The sequence below is a fragment of the Notamacropus eugenii genome, chromosome 7 (genome assembly GCF_028372415.1).
Source record: "Notamacropus eugenii isolate mMacEug1 chromosome 7, mMacEug1.pri_v2, whole genome shotgun sequence".
NCBI classification, from domain to species: domain Eukaryota; kingdom Metazoa; phylum Chordata; class Mammalia; order Diprotodontia; family Macropodidae; genus Notamacropus; species Notamacropus eugenii.
In genome coordinates, this window is record NC_092878.1 from 56,624,647 (window position 1) to 56,646,280 (window position 21,634).

At 35.5% G+C, this 21,634-nt stretch overlaps 1 protein-coding gene across 2 annotated transcripts in view; it reads left to right on the plus strand.

Annotated features, from left to right (window-relative positions):
• LIN52 (lin-52 DREAM MuvB core complex component) overlaps positions 1-21,634 on the plus strand; it is a 118,409-nt gene that overhangs the window by 43,408 nt on the left and 53,367 nt on the right. Inside the window, exon 6 of one of the 2 annotated variants that reach the window (XR_011970688.1) lies at positions 13,320-13,389. The exons of the other annotated variant lie outside the window; for it this stretch is intronic. The gene's annotated coding sequence lies outside the window, so the exon portion shown is untranslated. The remainder of the gene's footprint in view (positions 1-13,319; positions 13,390-21,634) is intronic. 2 annotated transcript variants of the gene reach the window in all.

The window sequence follows — 21,634 nt, forward strand, 5'->3', positions numbered from 1 at the left end:
AGCACCCTTTACATTTCAGATATGAATTTGAGGGTTGTTGTCATGCTTTGTCATGTCCCAAGACTCATTAATTTAAAAAAAAAAATTGTGATCTGTATTTTTTTTGTCCATGGTAATTCTTTCTGTTCCTTTGATTGGTTACTTGAAGTTGTTAAGCAAAGTTCCTTGGCTTATGTATAACTGTCTTGTGCAAAATAGGTATTAAATATTTGTTGCTTGAATAAGCATTGTAAAAAAATTGTGTTTGAAAGCCTGGTGACGGGCTTGTTAGAAAACTGTGTTGTTTGGGAGTTTTTGACCAGACTAATCTAGTGTTAACCAGAATTGGGCCTGACCAGCACTGGAAGAAAAGGCCTGTACTGGAATGAAGACTGTGCTTGGGTATGTTTTAGGACTTTGGGAACTGGTGATCAAGAGGAGAAAAACAATTCTGCTATCAACTTGCTAGGAAGGGTTTTTGCTCTAGGCTACTTTTGGTTCATTTCTTCACAAACCATAGCATGGCCATTGGATATTTACTTACTTTGAAGACCCCTGTCTTTCTCAACTTTTACTTATTCTTGCTAGGGTACACTTCAAGTTATAATCAAGATGGCATCTTCATATTGAGATCCTGTTTCCATTGGCACAGAACTTGAAACAGTTATCTGCAGAATTGGTATATAGCTATTGTTTGGTCTTTAACTAGAGGTAGATTTTAGTATTTTGGTTTTATTTGAAGGAAATTTAATTTCTCCATTTCCAGGCATTGAACATTCAAGGAGGGGTGGGTAGGTATAAATAGTTATTCCTTTACTCGTTTAAAAAAAATATCACCAAGTCAAAGAAGGTTAGTTCAAAAGCACCTTATGAACTGTACTTTGTTGTGATCTGTTACCCAAATGATATACTTTTCCTCTCTTGTAATCATTACCTTAGAATATGGTAGGTATTCATTAGTCAGTGATGAGGCATACTATTTTGGAAGTAATACAACTGAAATATTATAAACACCCAGAATCCCCTTTATTTTCACATGAAAATGTTTAAAAAAAAGAAACCCCAATGAAATATAGTTTAATTATCATTGTGACCTTGAGCAAGAGTTACTCTGAATTTCCTCATTTATAAAATGAAGTATAATGTAGGAGTGAGGGTGGAGGTGGGGATTGGGTTAGATAATTTCCAATATGTTTAGGTAATTCTATAAAACTGGACATTAGCATTTTACTCTTAGAATTTTATTTTGTAAAATTCTGTAATAATGAAAAATTAATATGTCAGGATTCTTCCTTCCCCCTGTTGTTAATAAAGTAAGAGATATACAAACTGATTAATTTTTCAGAGCTCAAAGCTGTCAGTTTCATTTTCATAAAAAGAACTCTGAGTGATATATAAAAAAGCAAGATTTTTAACAGACTATATAAAATAGCTTCAGTTTTAAATTCTTACATGTATTTTTGGAGGGAGAGAAAGAAGAATGTAAAAATCATTTGAGTTGGTTTAGTTAATTGATAAATTGTTCATTTTTCAATGACTAAGTTTGCTTATGTAGTCTTTTGGGTCTGGCCCTGTGATTTACCAGTGTGGGGTACTCCTAGTGAGGAAACTTCCTTTACCGGTGCAGATCTGCAACTTGTGATCTTAGGGAGGTACCTGGGGGATGGAGAAGTTAAGCATTTGCCTACGTTCACATAGCCAGTATTTGTCAGAGGCAGAAAACCCAGGTTTCCCTGTCTCAGGTGTCCGCTTTCTACCTGCTCAGTCATGTTAATGATGCATATGAAGTATTCTTTATTATTTCTCATAAATACATATTGGAGAATTAGTACTAATACAGCTCAAAGAACAAAGAGTTATTCTAGAGATTTTAACACTATGCCTTTTTTTTTACTTTAAACCTCTTTATTATTTAATGAGCTATATTCAATGAGAACGATTTAAAAATCTTTATGATAATTGATCAGTTTACTCAAGAGCAAATCATTAGTAATATGTTAGTAAAGATCAAGTGCCCATTCTGTTTCAAGTGCTCTGTTAGGTAGTGGGAATACGAATATAAAAGTGAAATTGTTCCTGCCCTGAAGGATCTTGCATTTTAATAATGACTGGCAAAAGGAAAATGATTGATAGTTCGTCATTTCCATTCTTTTCCTCCTTGCATCTTCTTTGAATGGTGATATAGTTTCCTAACAGAATATGGATTTTTAAAAAAGGAAATACTAAGCTAGTTGTAACTGTATGACCAAAGAGCATTTTGTTGATTAGCCAAAAAAAAAGTTGTTCAAGAAACCTTATGGTTTGGTTTTTTTTTAATTGGCTGCTGATAACTTTGAATTGTCAGATACATGGCAAGTGTTTTGGATATCAAATGGAAATACCAACCCTTGTTTCTTCTTAGTTCTTTCCACTGTGTAGAAGACCCTATAAATATGATCTGAAATGCAAGTAAGGAGATGGAAAGGTTGTAAATGATGATAAAGAACCTCTAGCAAAGTCCTTTTCCGGTAAAACATGATGGGTACCTTGTTATAAAATTTAACATTCTGCAAGGAAGAATAGACAGATTTAGGAAATTCTAGAGAAGAGTCTTGAGTTGGCAAATATCTAACGTAAAGATTCAGTACCCAGCTCAGTATCTTTTCATGTAATAGGCACTGAAATGTTTTGATTAAATTTAATTGGTCAAGGTCTGATACGAGCTAATAGTGAATATAAAGGAGGGTAATTTGAGGAGCACAATAGAAAACAAAGAAAGGAAATATTTTAGAAAGAACTTTTGAGTTTGATATATTTAAACCTAGGATTGGTAGTTAGGAAAGGAAGAATATGAGTGAAGGATTCAGCCTGAGAATTGCCTATGTAAAAGTAATAACTGAACTCAAGGAATCAATTGATGACTTGATGATAAGGATGCAAAGGGGGAAGAGCTGAAGTGACATTTTTCATTCAGCATTTAAAATGGTCAGTGGCCTTGGTCATTTTTGTCCAAGTGAAGGTACCTACCAGTATTATAACTTCTTACATAAATATCTTTTGGCAGGACTTAGGCTGAATAAATTCATCCTCTCCATTTTCTGGAGCAATAAGTCCACAAGCTCATTGATTTATTGAATAAAATAAATTTTTAAAAACATACTTTCTCTTTGTAAGTTTTTTCTTGTTTATAGATGGTCAAATTAGTAGGCCACAGAATCATCTTAAAGTGACCTATGTAACTTTGACTAGAAGGTGTCAGATGAGTACACAGGGACTTTCATTTGGTTTATAAAATGAAAGTATCCCAAACTATAGAAGTTGCATCTGACAATCCACTAGACACTTATTTACCTTAGCTTTGAGGAAAGAAGGAAGAGGGAAAGGAAGCCACTGTTAAATCAAAAAGAATCTTGCCAGAGAGGCTAACTGGCTATTTAGGTTGATCCTCCACAAGGTGGCTCAGAAATTCTATTTTATCAATCCATTCAGCAGTGTCTAACTTAGAGAAGTTGTGCTAGCCAAACTCACAAGACTGTTAAACCTGAATGTGAATTTTTAAATTTACAAAGAAATTTGACTGCTGAATGGACCTAGATTCTCCTATGAATTGGACAGTGTATTTTCTTTCCAATATAAATGCCTATTTCAAAAACTAAATTAGTAATGAAAGGCTATTTAGTAGTCCTAGAATAAGGGTGAAGGAAGTTGGATAATTTTAATTTGTCTTCATTATAGAAGCTATATACTTGGAATGAGTACTTTTTTTGATATCTTCTGCTCCAAATGATACTACTACATTTTTATCTGTCCTTACACATGCAATTAATAGGAGAGAAAGGGAACAGCACATATAAGCAAAAGGTCACTATAGTAGAAAGCAGTTACTAGTGGGAAAGAAGGCTTTTGGAATTGTTTCCAAAGCCATTGATTTCATTTGATTCATTGATTTCATTTCATTAATGACTTAGATCAGACTTATAGGGCTACACAGTTTGATGAAGCCAGAATTGGAAACACTGATATTTTAAGTAGATTTTTTTTCTTAGAAATATTTGAATCCATTAAAAGAAGTATTTTTGAAAGGAATAATAGTTTTTCAGCACAAAAAAATATAAAATGCCATTTGACGCTACAGTTTCTAACACAAGCCTGGACCAAAGCAACAGGAATAGTCATTAGGTTTAGCAAAAAGAAAGAAAAATATAGTTCCTGAAGGTATCTAAATGGGGAATCTTGACTGGGTATACCATTCTGAGTGTGTTTAAAGGGAAACAGTTTGGTTTTTTTTTTTTGTATCAATGCATAAATTTTTAGTGGCAACTTCTGAAAAACTGCTTCAGTTTTGAGTTATGAACTTTTCTTTAGGAATGTAACTGTGATTAATGTTAGGCATATGGCTAGCGTCTAGATGAAAAACATTTTACCTGTGTGATTGTTGGTATCATTGTGTACATTTTGAGAATGAGTCAGAGCACAATTTTCTAAGAAGATTTCTGAATAGCTCTCAGGCAGGGAATCTTAGCTACATAAGAAACCAAAGAACTTAAATTTATCTACTTTGGAGAAGAAAACACTTCTGGGAGGGTAGAGTATTTTATCATGATGCTTAAAAGATTCATAGTTTTACGTTTTTAAACTCTTTTTGGTAAAAATTAAAATATAGAAGTGCCCATATGGTAGTTCAATGCTATTTCTATTTTTTTTTTAATAGTTGAGGAAAATAAATCCTAGGTATGTGATTTCCTAGGTATGAACTATTGGAGAAACAGCCCCCAAAACAACCATAGATCTGGAAGTTAGAAGATCTAGGTTCTCATCTTGACTCTTCTACTTTTTGTGTGACTTAATGCTGATCATTTTTCTGCGCCTCAGTTTCCTAATCTAAAATAATGTCCTATGTAATAAAATTATGAAAGTCCTTCGAAAAGTTTTTATTTAACATGTCTTCATAGTTATTGTTATAATCAATCTATAATATCAGAATGGGGCTTTAGTGCAGTGTGCGCCAAGTGACATATTTTTTTGTCCGATGGCTAGTCAGTCAGAGAATTACATGATTATGATGATTAAGTGATGAATTGTGTCAAATGCTGTAACTCAGGAAAACTATGCAAAGCACAGAGGAATTGTGATTCTCTCCTATCACTGGAGGGAGAGCCCAGCAATCCTGCAACCATGGATCCTACAAGTATTGGAATACAAGTGTAGTACTCTATTGAGTTCATAAGATCAAGTAAGAGTCTAGGAAGACTTCCTGTGTGATATTCTTTCTGCTGTTAATCTGGTGTTTTACTGTTTTGATGTGTCTTCTCCAGTTCTTAGTATCTTGTAAATCAGTTCTGGGAAGAATAATAGAGGGCTGGGTTCTAGTCCCATTTCTACCGCTAACTTCCCGTCTGACCTTGAGCAATTCAGTTCACTCCTCAGGGCCTCAGTTTTATCATCTGTAAAATTCAGGTTTGGGTTAGAATCTAACTGTTAGATGAACTCAATCTTTTCAAAAGTTCCTTGCTCAAAACACTCCCTCATTTGAAGGCAGAATTATTACTGAACACCTTTTTACTTCGTACTCATTTAATTTTAAATGTGCATGCACGCGCGTACATACACATACACACGAAACTTCAGGAAGACACAAGCTAGGCATTTTTAGTATCCTTATTCAATCATTGTCATCTGTTTTTTCTGTCCAGCCCTATGATTTTTTTTTTGGTTGAATCCTATGAATTCATTGGGCAGCTAGATGGCACTGTGGATAGAACCATGGGCTTGAGATCAGGCAGATTCATATTCCTGAGTACATCTGGACTCAGACAATTGCTAGCTGTGTGACTCCGGGCAAGCCACTTAACCCTGTTTGCCTCAGTTTCCTCATCTGTGTAATGAGCTGGAGAAGGAAGTGGCAAACCATCTGGTGTCTACGCCAAGAAAACCCTATATGGGGTCATGAAGAGTCGGATATGACTGAAATAACTGAACAACAAAAATGAAATCATTATTTATTAAGAACTTCCAGTGTGAAGGACACCCCAGCATGGTACACTGGAAAAGAGCCTTGGAGCTGGAATTAGATGACTCAGGTTCAAATCCTAACTTGGATCTTAACTCCTTGTGGGACTTGGGGCAAGTCATTACTCTCCTTGGACCTCAGTTTCCTCATTTGTAAAATACAGGAGTTAAATGCCATGTTTCTCAAGGTGTCTTCTAAGTTGAAATCTTTTATCTTATAATCATCTTAATTTGCTCTGTATGTGCAGATTGGCAGCTAGGCTGTAATTTATAGTTTCCTGGGGTCACCAACAGGTTACATGACTTGTCCATGGTCATACAACTCAGATGTGTCAGAGGCCCCAAGTACAGTGCTGCTTTCTTTGGCCTGAAATAATTGACAGAAAAACATTGTCAAATAAATGCTTTTTTAAAAAATACACATTGCTCATCTCATGATCCTGGAATGCCAATGGTATCAGTGGTGTAATTGCTGTCATTTCTTCAGTAGTCTTTCTTTAATAAATATAACTTTCATATACAGATTGTATGCTATTTTGGCAATTTGTATTGTCTCTTTACTTCTGAATGCAAGCACTTTATCCATGTTTAGTCCCTTAAGATTGTTCATTTGCATTTACCTTATTATATTTTTCTTCACTCTGGTGTTTGAACTTCAAATGTCTTTTTATCAGGGATCCTTGAAAGTCCTCCATTTTGTTAAAAGGTCCTATTTTTGCCTGTAGGATTATACTCAGTTTTGAACTTTGCCTTCTGGAATATCATAATGTAAGCTCTCCACTCCTTTATTGTAGTAGCTGCAAAATCAAGCTTTCCTTGATCCCCCTTACCCAGAAATGATTTTTCCTTTCTTATAATATATTGCATGTATTATGCTTTTATTTTCTATTATGTATCATAATTATTTGTGTCACATCCTTTTTGCTAAGTTGTAGGCTCTGTGAAGGGAGGGACCAAATGTTATATAATATTTGGTTTTGCCCCAGAGCCTAGAAAAATGTTTTTTACACAGTAATTACTTAGTAAATATTATTTAAAATTGAACTGAATTACCAACTGATAAAAATAGACAGTCACTTATTCCCTGTATTCCACATCTTATGACTGTAGTTCTTCATTGGTTTCGTGTTTTAAGACCATATGGAAGTAAAGTATTAAGAACTGTCAGTTTTCTTTGCTCTTCCCACAGATGTATATGAAAAGCTGTGCTGACTCACGTACAGCTTTATTTCATATTATGTTGGGCTCAGTTGTGTAAAATTAGCAGATTCTGTTTTCAGCTTTCCTGCTTCCCAGATTGGTTTTGGGATGGTTGTTGATAGTGTTTGTTGAGCCTGTTATATTTCTTGTTTCAATAAAAAGAAAAAAGCCTTACATTTTTCTTTCACAAAGGATTTATAACAGCATACCCAACAGTTGGTCCCTTGTGTTTATTAGTCTTCACTAGTGGCAATTTGTTAAGCCTGGATTAGTTTAGGGATAGACAGTGTTCCTTATCTGGTATGTTTTTCTCTACTGAATGCTTACAGAAGGTGACGCTGTTTTATGAATGAGAATTTCTCCTTCCTTCCTTCCTTCCTTCCTTCCTTCCTTCCTTCCTTCCTTCCTTCCTTCCTTCCTTCCTTCCTTCCTTCTTTCCTTCCTTCCTTTTTTTCTTGTACGTATGTATTGTCATGTATGGGAAGCATCTAAGGAAAGGATACCTTAGTCAAGGGGGCAATTTTAGGGGGAAGTTTCCTATGGGCAGCTTCCTGTACTACCCCACTTCATATTCCCCATACAAAATAGTAAAAGTTTAAAGTTCCCAAATTCAGCAAACTCACCAGTGATAAGAATAAGATAACCTTCCCTTTCTCCCACCCCCAATATTCCTACAACTCAGTGATTGCAGTTTGAGGCACAAGGGTTTAAAAGTTTTCCAGTGTGGATGATCCCCTTTTCCAAAGCAGGTGGGAAGCTCTATCACCAATCACTTCCTGTACCTCCTCCCTCCCCCCTGTTCCCGTAACCTTTACATCCTGTCCACTTCTCCTGCAATTAAAAGCACTCAGCTCTTGGAGTTACAAATCACAATACAGTCCTGAGAGGACATGCTAGTAGGGAAAGTTGAGACCCATCTCTTCGTCCCAAGAAGAAAATGAGATGGCTACAGAGTGTATGAAATATGGCGATCAAGAAAGTGGAGAAGAGCAGAGACCAGAAATGCTTTGTTCATGAAAAGTAATCAATACAACATAGGAGATGGGCAGCCATTAGAAGAAGGGAGAGAAGGTAGAAAAGAGACCCAAGCGCAACTGAACCCTTTACAACCAGATGCTAGTGATCAGATTATGGACTAAGGAAAACATTTTGTGAAAAGGACAGTCCTATCCAAAAGAATAGGAGCATTAAGATTAGGATCACTGGATCATAAATTTAGAGTTAGAAAAGACCTGAAAGGCTATCAAGTCCAACCCCCTCATTTTATAGGTGAGGAAATTGAAGCACAGAGTGGTTATGTGACCTGCGCAGGGTCACACAGCATTTAACAAGTGCCTGGGATGAAATTTGAAACCAGATTTTCCTGATTCCCAATCAGAACATTTCCCTCTTGTACTCCACTATCTTAATTGAGAATTAGTATGAAAATAGATCCTAGAGAGTACTTAGCAGGTATGTACAAAAGGAAAAAAAAAGGGTGCAAAGAAAATGACACTTCTTGGAAAGGAGTATTACACATTTATTTCATTGACATAAAAAAATGGTTGAGATAGGGGCAGGAAGCATGGGTGGGAGTTTTAAATATGAGAATTATAAAAATAAACCCATGGAGCTGTGGGTTAGGCAGGAGGAGTTAAGAGGAGAAATATCAGTTTTGGATTTGTAGAAGCAAAAGAATTTGTAGAAACTAAGTTTTGACTTTAAAGAAAAAGTAAATGAATACATATATGCATATGTATATATGTATGTATATATATTCATGAGTGGTTGGTAGAAGAAAAGGCAAACTTAACAATTATAACCTTAAATGTAAAGGGATTAAATTCCCTAAGAAAAAGAATATAGGAATGAGAAAGAGAATAAAACCCAACAATTTGATGCGCATAAGGAACATTTAATACATTCAAACACATAATGGAGTAAAAGTGAGGGAACAAAATATAAAATGCTTTAGGGCATTTCAAAAAAACATGAATTGTGCAATAAAAATTAATGATCATGCGAAGACAAACGAAGAAAAATTACATTTGACTTGGAGACAGAAAATTTTTTTCATAGAAAATTTAAAAAACAGTATTAAGAGTTGTCATAATAGTTAGTCCTATACAACACAACTAGTATGGAAATCATTTGCAAAACTACACAGATTTGGCCTATATTGAATTGCTTGTCTTCCAGAGGGAAGGGGTGGAGAGGGAGGGAGCTAAAGCAGTTGGAACTCAAAGTGTTAGGATCAACTGTAATGTTCTTACCACTAGGAAATAAGAAATACAGGTTAAGGGGTAAAGAAAGCTATCTGGCCCTACAGGACAAAAGAGAAGATGGAGACAAGGGCAGAGAGGGAGGATAGAAGAGAGAGCAGATTGGTCACAGGGGCAATTAGAATGCTTGGGTTTGGGGGGGGAGGGGATAAAAGGGGAGAAAATTTGTAACCCAAAATTTTGTGAAAATAAATGTTAAAAGTTAAATAATAAAAAAAAAAGACTATGTACATCCAAATTAAATAAAAAAAAAATAAAAAAAGTTGTCATAAACAAATGACATAAAATACTAAGCTGTTAAAGTAAAAACCAGGCAAATTGTAAAAGACACTAACAACAGAAAACTTTAGGAATGGATAAATCCAAAAAAGAAAATGAGAAGGAAAATATAAAGCTGAATGAATTATTGGATAAACTAGATTTGACTACCCAAAGGTGTACCTTCTGATTGGGAATATTAAAGAATACATTTCTAAGCATCTGATAGTACCTCTATAAAAGTGGTCATGTTCTAGGGCATAAAGGAATGATAAACAAATGGAAAAAGGCAAATATAATAAATATATCCTTTACAAACCATAACAGTAAAGAATAAAGGAAATATGGACGAAAGATACAGAAGTAAATGGAAATCAAGTAATGATTATCCTAAGAAATAATCAGGTCACTGAACAAATCGTAGAAACAATAATTATGTCAGAGGTAACGATAACAGTGAAACAATATACCAGAGATTTTAAGATGTAGTTGAAGTAGTCCTCACATGAAATTTTACGTGAATGAAATAGAAAAAGGGAAGAACAATGAACCAAGTAGGCAATTTAAAGATATAAGAAAATGAAAAAATTAGCAATCCTCAAGGAATACAAAATAGGAAAACTAAAAAGACCATAGAATTAAAAAACCAAAACTACCAGAACAAGGAGAGAAGTCATATTACCAAAATAACAACTGAATAAGGTGAATTGGCAGTTGAAAGATACAAATAATTATTAGATATTGCTGTTTGCAGCTATATGCTAGTAAAACTGAGAATTCAAAAGGATTTGATATATCTATAAAAAATCAAATATCCAAACTAACAAAATAAGAAGTAGTAATCTTAAACCTAATCTTGGAAAAATATATTGAGCAAGCCATAAATAAATTGCCAAAGAGAAAACAATTATTCTGCCAAATTGTTTTAGAAAGAATGCTGTCAAACATTTAAAGAGCTATTAATACTTACACTACAAAAATTATTCTCAAAGATAAATAAAGTACTTTAACAAACTATGTCTATGAGACAAATATGGTTTGGATACCCAACCAAGGGAAAGACAAAGCAGAAGGTGAATTTTACACTAATTTTAGTAATGAATGTTGATGCAAAAATTTTAAATAGAATCCCAAATCTTGGTAGGTTTCTTTTCATGTCTACTGTTTGAGTCTAGTAATTCAACCAGGTGCAAATCTACTCAATTGTACTATCTTGTAGCCCACATCTCCCCTTGTTCATAAGGTTAGTATAAAAAACTTGTCAAAATCTCTGTTGAAACATGGATACACTCTATTGTAGCAGCATGATACAGAGGAACTAGTACTGGATTTGGACTCAGAGGTCCTGGGTTCAAATCCTGTCTGTACTACTTAGTACTTGTGTGCTAAGCAAATTGATTTCATTCTCTGGGCCTTATCTATCAAAAAACGGGGTTAGACCAGATGATCTTTGAGGTTCCTTCAAGCTATAAATGTTGGATCCTATATTTCCTGATGTACTAATCTAGTTGCACAAGTAAAAAAGGAAATGTTAATAATGCCACAATTTGTGATAACACAAAACTGTTCTTGATGAAGCCATATTACCTTTTCATGATAATCATTTTACTTCCTAAATGCTCACAAACACGTACCTTTCATTAATACATTTTAGAATTTTGCCAGCAATCAAAATCAACTCTCTAGCCAACATTTTCAAAACTCTATCCTTTTGAAAATCAAGCGTTTTCCAGTTTCCTGTTCTACAGTACCTGTCCCTTTCATCTGATGGGCTCACAGTATGCCTATCCACCACTTCTTTCAGTACCTGGGAAGATAGTATTGTTTCCCTCAGACAGGGTATGAGCAAAATGAGTTTGGAGATTGTCTTGCCTTTCTATATGTATCCCTAGTTCTTAGCATGATACTTGGGATATAGTATGTTGCTTTTCAATTCATTCATTTGTACTCATTAATTATATTCAGAAAGTAATTCAATATGAACAAGTTGGATTTTTACTAGGAATGAAGGAAAAACAAGATTTTTTTTCATAGATTTAGTAAAACCATTGACAGGATTCAACATTTTTTTGTATTTTATTTACTTTTTTAAAAAAAGTTTTAATATTTTATTTTTTCTAATTATATGTAAAAACAAATTTTAACCTTCATTTTTTCCAGTTTTGAGTTCCAAATTCTCTCTTTTCCTCCTCTTACCCTCTTAGAGAAGTCAGCACTCGTTTATGTTAACCTTGAAAAGCATAGATATTGAGACCCTTCTTTAATATGATCAAAAATATTTAAAACTAAAAGCTAGCATTGCTTGCAACAGAGAAGTACTAAAACTTTGTCATTAAGTCAGGTAGGGATTTCATATAAGGATGAACTTTCTTCCCATTATTATTTGCCATAGTTCTAGATATGATAGTTATAGCATTGAGGTTAGAAAACAAAGCCAAAAGTATAACAGTTGGTAATATTTGAGACAATAGCTACAACAAAATTGCGGGAAAATAGATCAACAAAAATCATCAGCATTTCTTCTTAGTACATCAAAAACCGGAGGAAAGACCAATAAGATAAATTCTATCCAAAATAATTTCAAAATGCACAAAGTTCTTGAGAGTTAACTTACCAAGACATACATATGATTTATGTGACTATAAGTACAAAATATATTTTACAACAGTAAAGGGAGACATAAATTATTGGAAGATATTCACTGCTTAAGGTTGGACTGTGCCAATATGATAAAAATGACAATACTGTCTAAAGTACTTAGTGCTGATCAAATCACACGATTTAGTACTAATCAAATTAGAAGTAGCAAAAATAAAAGTAATTTAAAATAAAGTAACAAAGCACATTTGCACAGCATTTTAAGGTTTGCAAAGTACTTTACAAATAAGATTTCATTTGGTCCTCACAGCTCTTTGCAGGTATCATTATAATCCCCAATTCATATGAGAGATGAGGAGTAACTGAGGTAGATAAAGGTTAAGTGACCACTAATTGAAAAATCTGGAATGTCAGGGGCAGAAGAGAAAAAGTGCAAATGAAAGAGACTTCTTAGCATTACCAGGATTTACCCTGCAATAGAAGTCATCAAAACTATTTGGTACTGGCAAAATAAGAAACCAATCAAGCTGAAAACACATCTGCGGAACATACTTGATAAGCAAGAAACAAAAGCTGTTTCAAGATATTAAGGAGTTGGGAGTTTGATAAGTCCATTTAGTAAGAATTTTTAATCACTTCCTATGTGGTTGGCCCTGAGAAAGGCAAAAATAGCACCTGCCTCCAAGTAGCTTAAGTTCATTTGGTGAAAACAACATGCAAACAACTTTATATGTACAAAATTTATGCAGGTTAAACCCTTGGTAAGCCATTAGCATTGGAGGGAGTAGAGGGGAAGGAGGGGCCTTTGCAGATTTTAGTTGAGTTCTGAAGGAAATTAGCGAAGTCAGGAAGCAGAAGTGAGGAAGGAGAGCATTCTAGACATTGGGACAGAATCAGAAGATGGTTGTGTGTGTGTGTTTATCCTTTGTTGCCGGAGAAGACTATGCCATCAGAGAAATGATGACATGTCTTACACTTGGCTTTGTTTTGAGTGAGTGAGGGCTGTGCAAGTTACCAACCTTACTTCTTCTCCAGAGCCATCTGAATCCAGTGACCAGATACTCATCAGAATGACTGGAGATGACCCAGGATGAGGCAGTTGGGGGTAAGTGACTTGCCCAAGGTCACACAGCTAGTGAGTGTCAAGTGAACGTTGTATGAAAGGAACAGCAAGAAAGATAGTGTCAACTGGATTGTAGAATATATGTAGAGGAGTAAATCGTTAAGGAGGCAGGAAAAGTTGTGCAGAGGGGCCAAGTTGTGAAGGACTTTAGAAGCCAAATAGAGGATTTTGTATTTGATCCTAGAGGCACTAGGGTCATTGTACTACAATAGCCATTGTAGTTTTATTGGGTAGGGTGTGAAATGATCAGACCTCTGCTTTAGGAGGCTATCTTTTGCAATTTGATGGACTAGAGTGAGGAGAAACTTGAGGCATGTTGCATAGAAGAATTATAAGAAATGGGAGAAACCATGAGAAAGAAAACAAAGCAAAAGAGAAAAGAGTCTGCTTCACTCTGCAGTCCAACTTCATAGTGATATGAACAGTTTTCAAAAAAGATTTTTGAACTGATGAATAGAAAACCAGTTTCAAAATCAGGAAGACCCAGGTTCAAGACCTGTCTCTGATATCCACTCGCTGTCTGACCCTCAGTAACACACTTAATCACTCAGTGCTCTAGACAATTTACTGTTAAGACTGTAAGTCATAGGGAAATGGCTGAATAAATTGTGGTATAGAATGTAATGGAATCTTATTGTGCTATAAGAAATGATGAACAGGAAGACTTTAGGGAGGCCTGGAAGGACCTATATGAGTTGATGCTGAGTGAAAGGAGCAGAATCAGGAGAACTTTGTACACAGCAACAACCACAGTGTGCGAGGAATTTTTCTGGTAGACAGTACTTCAATGCAATGCAGGGACTTAAAAAATTCCCAATGGTCTCTTAAGGCAAAATGCCTTCCACATCCAGAGAAAGAACTATGGTATTTGATCACAAAATCATTTTCTTTTGAATTATGTTTTGGTTTGTTTTATGATTCTCCCATTCATTTTAATTCTTCTATTCCTCATGACTAAGGTGAAAATGTATTTAATAGGAATGTATGTGTAGAACCTATATAAAACTGTATGCCATCTTGGGGAGGGAGTGGGGACAGAGTGGGGAGCAAGGGAAAAAAATCTAAGATATAAGGAAGTGATTGTAGAACACTGAAAACAAATAAAATAATAATAATAAAAGGACTAAGTCATAGAACAGATGCTGAAGTGCGTTGGTAGAAGGAATCATGGGTCTTGTCCTATCACCATATGACAAACATAGTCCAAGTCATTAGTGGTAAAGTAAATGCAAATTAAGATGACCCTGAGGTTTTATCTCACTCCAAACAAATTGGCAAAGATAGCAAAAGGTGAGAACTCTTTTGGGGGGAAATTGCAAGAGGTGAATTGTTGGGGAGTATTGTGAGAAGATACACAGATAATGCATGGTTCATGGTTCCAGGGTCCTTTATTTCAACTTGGAATTATGCAAGAACTGCCCCCACCCTTGGATCTCTAGAATAAGCAGATAGGCTAAAGAAGTAAGAACCAGAAACCAAAGGTCTAGTATATACCAGAATATTCATAGCAGCATTCTTCATAGCAAAGAACTGGACACAATGTCAGAGTCACTGATTAGGGAGTGGCTGAAAAAAACTATGGTATATGCATGTAATGGGATGTTATTGTGCAGTAAACAATGAGGCAATAAGAGAAATACAGAAAAACATGGAAAGATGTATGCAGTCTACTAAACAGCAAAATAAGAACTATTGGAACAATATGCATAATAACTAAATGAAAATGTGAATTAAATGTGAATTAAACTCTTCAGTAATAGAAAATCCACTGAAGAACTTGGAGAACAAATACTGAAACATATTTTCTCCTTAATGGCAGAGAAGTGGGGCCTTATTAGGGCAGAATATTGTGTGTGTTCTCAAATGAGGTCACTATAATTGGCTTTTTTTGCAATAACTTTTAATTTCTCACAAAAAAGGATTCAATTATTCATGGCGTGAGAAAGAATTGAAATGATTGTGCTGTAAAGATAAAGGACATCAACGAGATATGGATTTGTAGAAAAGAGATTATTTGAACGTGATGGTGAGGCCTGTTGTGTGAGGTAGATATGTAATAGCTTCTGAAGATACTAGGCTTCATGTAACTTTATGGAGGTATCCACAGCAATTATTAATCCAGTTTACTATTGAAAAACAAGTATCACAGAGAAGTAATTCTTTTTCTAGTTACAAATATAGTATAGTCCTTTGAAATCTCCTTTGGAATGGTGACAAGAAGTAAAATGAAACTTTGAGAATGGTTATTTATTAGGGAACACAAGACCTCAAATTTCATTCTGCCATTGTAGCCCTACTTTCTCATTTTAATGCCCACATCCACAGTGGGGATGGTAAAAAATGTCCCTTCACCTACTGCCATCTCTGTAGGTGTAGGACATCACCTTTCCGTTTATTGCTTGTTGCAATTTGGCTTGTTTACAGACAGGATTGCTCTGTGAGCGCTTCCCAGTGGAGGTGTGTGTGTCTAGAATCAGAGTGGCAACCAGAAACAGCATTCACACATGACCTGTGAATTGGCTAATTTTGACATGCAGTTAGTTAAGAAATGATTACAGCCTGAGGAGTCATGACCTCAACTTTTCATCAGCTCCATTGGATTGTGCCTCAGTTTGGAAATGAAGAAGGTATAGGGGAAGTTTTAATTGTACCTGTGTGATTTATCCCTAGTCAGCTCTTTAATTTCTTCTGGCTGTCTGAGGTTTCCGACATGCTGTAAATTTCCCCAACTTTTTCATTATCTGCAATTTCTTTATGACTCGTGAATCGGAGTGGAGAGAGAGTGTGGATTTACAGCGGAGATAAACATGTCCATAAAGTCTGTATCTGTGTCAGTAATTGTACTGCTGTCAGTGACTGTCCTGTTTTACAGGCCTCTCTTGGGAAAGGAACAGGCTTCACTACCAGTAGCAATGGAGAGCTTGCTTTTATTTGCATTAACTTTCCAGGAGATTAGGTTGGAGTGGTTGGGACAGAAATTGGGACTGGACCTTGGCCTCTTGTTTTTTCTGGATGAATGACTGACTAGAATAGCCAAGTTTTGGGAGAAAAAAATAACAAGTTCTAACTATGTTCACAACCTCCTAAATAGAAATGCTTCTGTTATTATTGACATACTTGTAAAAGCTTTTTTATTTCGAAGTACATGTGTCTGGTTTCTTCTCTGTTCTACCCTTGTAAATAATTAGATTTGGATCATGTTGACCAGTATTATTTTATCTTATGGTTCAAGCACATGACTTCTCTCTTCATATGCAGCCAGAGAACTCAGTCTTTCTCCAAAATGGTATTGTTTTAAGATTTGATGAAGACTATGAAGGCCAGATTTGCCACATCTTAAATTTTAATTGTTAATGGCTCTCTCCTTACTGCAAGAAAATGTGTATTCATGTGATTTTTGGTAGAAGAAAAGGAAAGCATTCTCAGTTATTAAAATGATTTTTCAGTGATCTAGGTTTAAAAACATGGTACTTTACTAGCTCCCCTGGCCCTTCTTTCTTTGGTCTTCTATACTGGTTCCCTTTAAGATGAACTATAGTGTTTTGCCTTAAAATGAATGTTCCCCAAGTTTCTGTCCTTGGCTGTCTTTGCTTTCCCTTGGCAATATTGTTTGTTCCTTACCATGACTTAATAAGCTACCTATAGGTTAATGACTGCTAATTCTACATCTCTGGCCTTGACTGCCCTATTGGGTATTTGACCCACATCTCCACCTGCCTAGAGAACTTCAACATCTAGATGTTGTATCAATGTTGAATATACAACACTGAACTTAAATGTTTTTCCATCTGAACATTTTTCTCCCCAGTTTCACTATTTCTGTCTTTGACATTGCTATTGACTTAGTCTTTTATGTTTGAAAATGTTGGTGTTTTCTTTTAACTTTTTCTTCTTTCACCTTTAATACCCAATCATTTACAAAACCCTGTCCACAATTTTTCTCATTTTCATTACAGTAACTCTAGTACAGGCCTTCTTTATTAAATACTGGCATTGTTATAGCCACTTTCTAACAGATCTTCCTGCTTCCAGTCCCTTCCCATCCTTCACACTGCTGCCATTTTTATCTTCCTGTTACACAGAGACTCATCATGTCACAATCTAGAATCTTTATTAGTTCACTGTTTTACCTCACATTTAGTAGTTCACAGTGGTTATTGTTAGAAACACTTTGTAATCCTTAAAGTACTGTATAAATGAATTATTAACAGTTATTACAGTGGTTAAATATATAATGAGAATATTTGTTAAACATCATAGTTATAGAAGTTAAATATATAATAATAATATAATAAGTACTTTAGCGCTGCATTTAAAGCCAATCTATTGCCACCCTACTTTTCCAACTTTATTATGCCTTTTTTCATATGCTATGTTTCATCCAATCTAATCCATTTCCATTCATGCCTTGTATTTCTCTACTTTCATGCCTTTCCTCATAGTATTCCTAATTCTTGGGAAAACCAGTTTCCTTCTACTTTTTGAATTCCTATTTGTTCTTCAAAGCTGTGTTGAGTTGCTCTCTTTTCTCAAGTCTCTTCTCATTCTTTTTTCCCCTCAAACCTCCTTCCCACCCCCATATCATATAGAACTTTTTTGCACCTCTTATGCATTTATTACGTGTAATTTTTATTAGAAATTGTTATGTGTGTATGCTACATCCTCTTACTGGAGTGTCAGCTCCATGAGGGGATGAATTGTGGCTTACCTTAATCTTATATCACCTTTTGCACTTAACAAAATGTCCTGCAAGTAGTAAAGGTCTAATAAATGTTTGCTGAATTGAATACAAGAAGCACTGTAAATCTTAAACGCATCAACTTTTGATGATTTGAAGACTCATCATCCCTTTATTTCCTTTGCTGGCCTTTTGTACATTCACTGATCATTAGGACCTCTACCAGTAAGTGGACAGAGAATATTAAAGGATGTTAGACTCAAGGACTTTTACTACTTGCTTTGCCTGTAACAGTAGTGAAAAGTTTGGTGGTAAAAGAGCTGACTGAATTAAATTTTTGTGATTATCTCTGGATTTCCAGAATGTACGCTCTCTCCTTTTGCCAGTTCCATAGTTTTACTTTTAGCTTAGAATGCTGATATAGTAGAAAAAATAATCCGTTGGTGTCAGGTTCCTGAATACTGGCTCTTGACACTTAATAACTCTGTGACCATAGTTATAGTACTTAAACTCTCTGAGCCTTGTGATACCTGCTTCAGAGTTGTTATAAAGAAAGTGCTTTATAAACTTAAAAGAGCTTTAAAGTATATTATTAATATATTTTTTGTAGGTGTCTGATAAGGCTCTATCTTGGACCCTCTTCTCTTTTTTCTCTTTGCTATCTCACTTGGTGATCATCTCGTTAGCTTTCATGGGTTCAGTTATCATCTCTATGCTGATGACTCTCCAATCAATTTATCCAGCCCTAATCTGTCTACTGATCTCCAACCTGTCATCTCCAACTGCCTGTTGGACATCTTGAATTTGATGTCTTGTAACATCTTGAACTGAACATGTACAAAACAAAACTCAGTATTTTTCTACCCTAAGCTTTCTATCCTAAGTATTAAATACAGTTTCACCTTAGTCATGTTGCATAGAAGAATTAAAGTGAATGGGGGAAATCATAAAACAAACCATAACATAATTCAAAAGAAAATGATCTGCTTCATTCTGTGATCAAATTCCATAGTTCTTTCCCTGGATGTGGAAGATATTTTGCCTGAAGAGACCATTGGGAATTTTTTAAGTCCTTGTGTTGCAATGAAGTACTAAGTCTATCAGAAAAATTCCTTGCACACTGCGGTTGTTGCTGTGTACAAAGTTCTCCTGGTTCTGCTCCTTTCCCTCAGCATCAGTTTATCAGGCCTCTCTGAAGTCTTCCTGTTCATGCACAATAGTATTCCATTACATTCATATACCACAATTTATTCAGCCATTTTCCAATTGATGGGCATCCCCTTGATTTCCAGTTTTTGGCCACCACAAAGAAAGCTGCTATAAATATTTTTGTACTTGTGGGACCCTTTCCCATTTTTATGATCTCTTTGGGATACAGTCCTAGAAGCAGTATTGCTAGGTCAAAGGGAAGGCATATTTTTGTAGCCCTTTGGGCATAGTTCCAAATTGCTCTCTGGAGTGGTTGGATCAACTCACAGCTCCACCAGCAGTGAATTAATGTTCTAACTCTCCCTCATCTTCTCCAACATTTATCATCTTCCTGTTTTGTCATGTTATCCAATCTGATAGGTGTGATATAGTATCTCAGAGTTGTTTCTTTCCAGCTTTTAAGAACACCACCATCTTCCCAGAAACTGTGGTGGTAGTGGGACCTCCTTGCACAAAAAGGTGTAGTCCCTCTGTAACTTAGAAGATGGTTTCATGATTGGTTGTGGTCAAAAAAATGATAAGCCACTTTCCATTTCCTTAGATTTCGGTCCTCAGATATGTGTGTTCATCCTTCGTTGCCAAAGAAGACCATGCTGTCAGAGAAATAATGACATGACTTCCACTTGACTTTGTTTTGAGTGAGGGAGGGCTGTGCAGGTCACCAGCCTCACTTCTTCTCCAGAGCCATCTGAATCCAGTGACCAGAGGTGATATTTGAACTCAGGACCTCCTGACTCCTGCACTGATGTTCTATCCACTGCACCACCTAGCTACCCCCAATTTTCTATTAGTAAAAGCAGGAAGGGGAATAGGTGGTCTCTGAGGTGACTTTCAGCTCAAGATTTATGATCCTGTGCCTTAACTAGAGGTAACCACTACCAAAGAGGACCCAAGAAGGCAAAAAAAAAAAATCAAAACTGATCAGCACATGTGATAAAAGAGCTATTCCTGTACAATAGGAAACACTGTATCTTAGTGACCCTCCCCCCACCCCCATCCCAAACTGTGTATGTAGGCTTAAAAAATTGACTGCACCACTGTCTCCAATTCTCCTTGTGGTCATAGTTGGCTGTTAAGAGCATCTGTCAACAAATCTCGTTTGGTTGTGTAAGTTTTGTGTGTAGACTCTCTCTTTGAGTCTCCCACTGATTTACTAGAAAAAAAAATTACTCATTTGGAGCGGCATTTGACAACAAATGGAAGCATTAAACTAGACAGAAAAAATTGATCATTTTTTTTTTCATTTTAAAGAAAAATAGCATCAATTGAGAAGTGGGAAAATGTAACAGAAACTTTGGGGAAGAACTAGAAGTTTAGATAGCATTGTTACTTAATGGAAAGCTTTCCAGTTAGGTTAAGACATGTCAGTCTTTGAAAACTTAGGGTTATTTCTATAGCACAAAGAGGAATTGGATATCTTGGCAACGGTTAGAATAATACTTGAGTCCCACATGGTATTAACTTTCAAAACATTTCTTACTATGTCAGATTAAAAAATAAATAACTGTCCACTGGTTTTATTTAAATAAATATTACTGCTAGATCTGCCATTTGTCTTCAATAGACCTTTAGTGACTCAGGTAAAAATTCTGTTGGCAGCCATTGTGGTGAACGATTCCATTTTTATTTGTACATTTAAAGTTGAAACTTTATCCCTTTGATTTCATCCTAAGCAATAGTGTCTGTTTTCTATATTAAATTAATAGTGATTAGGATTCCTAGTCAAATCTTACCAGAGAAATGTGCCTTCTGATCACTCAGGATGAAAAGTTTAGTACTACTAAGAATCTTCAAGGAAGTCATGTAGTAGGGAAATGACAATATTCTGATGGGGGGAAGAGGGTTTCCTGATTGGAAATAAAACAATTTATGCCTATCTGCTTCTGTTCCTGCAAGTATCAATTGTCAAGATCTATAGAAACAGGGATTCAGTTTAGCCAAATCTTTCTTTAACGTGTCATTTAGAAAATGAAAAATAAAAAAGTCATATGAATGCTAGATAATCTTTCTGCTCCTCTCAGAAACTGTTACTTGTTTGTAACTTTCAAGAGCCTGACTCAGTCCTACGTTACCCCCTTGAAGTAGGCCAGCTTTACTAGTCTCACCCTCGCCCATGCTTCCTAGTCAGTCAAGCTGAGAATTTAATCCATGGGTAGTCAGGCTTAAAACTGAAGCACGTCTGGAATATTGATCTGATTTTTTCCCATGTAAGTATTGAACTTGTAGATAAAGAAGTCTCCTTTTAGACAAGCATCGCTATTTTTTTAAATGAAAGAGTACCAGAATGTGAACTTCTTGCTTTTTTGTTTGCATCCTCGCTGCATGGTGCTTTGCATGTAA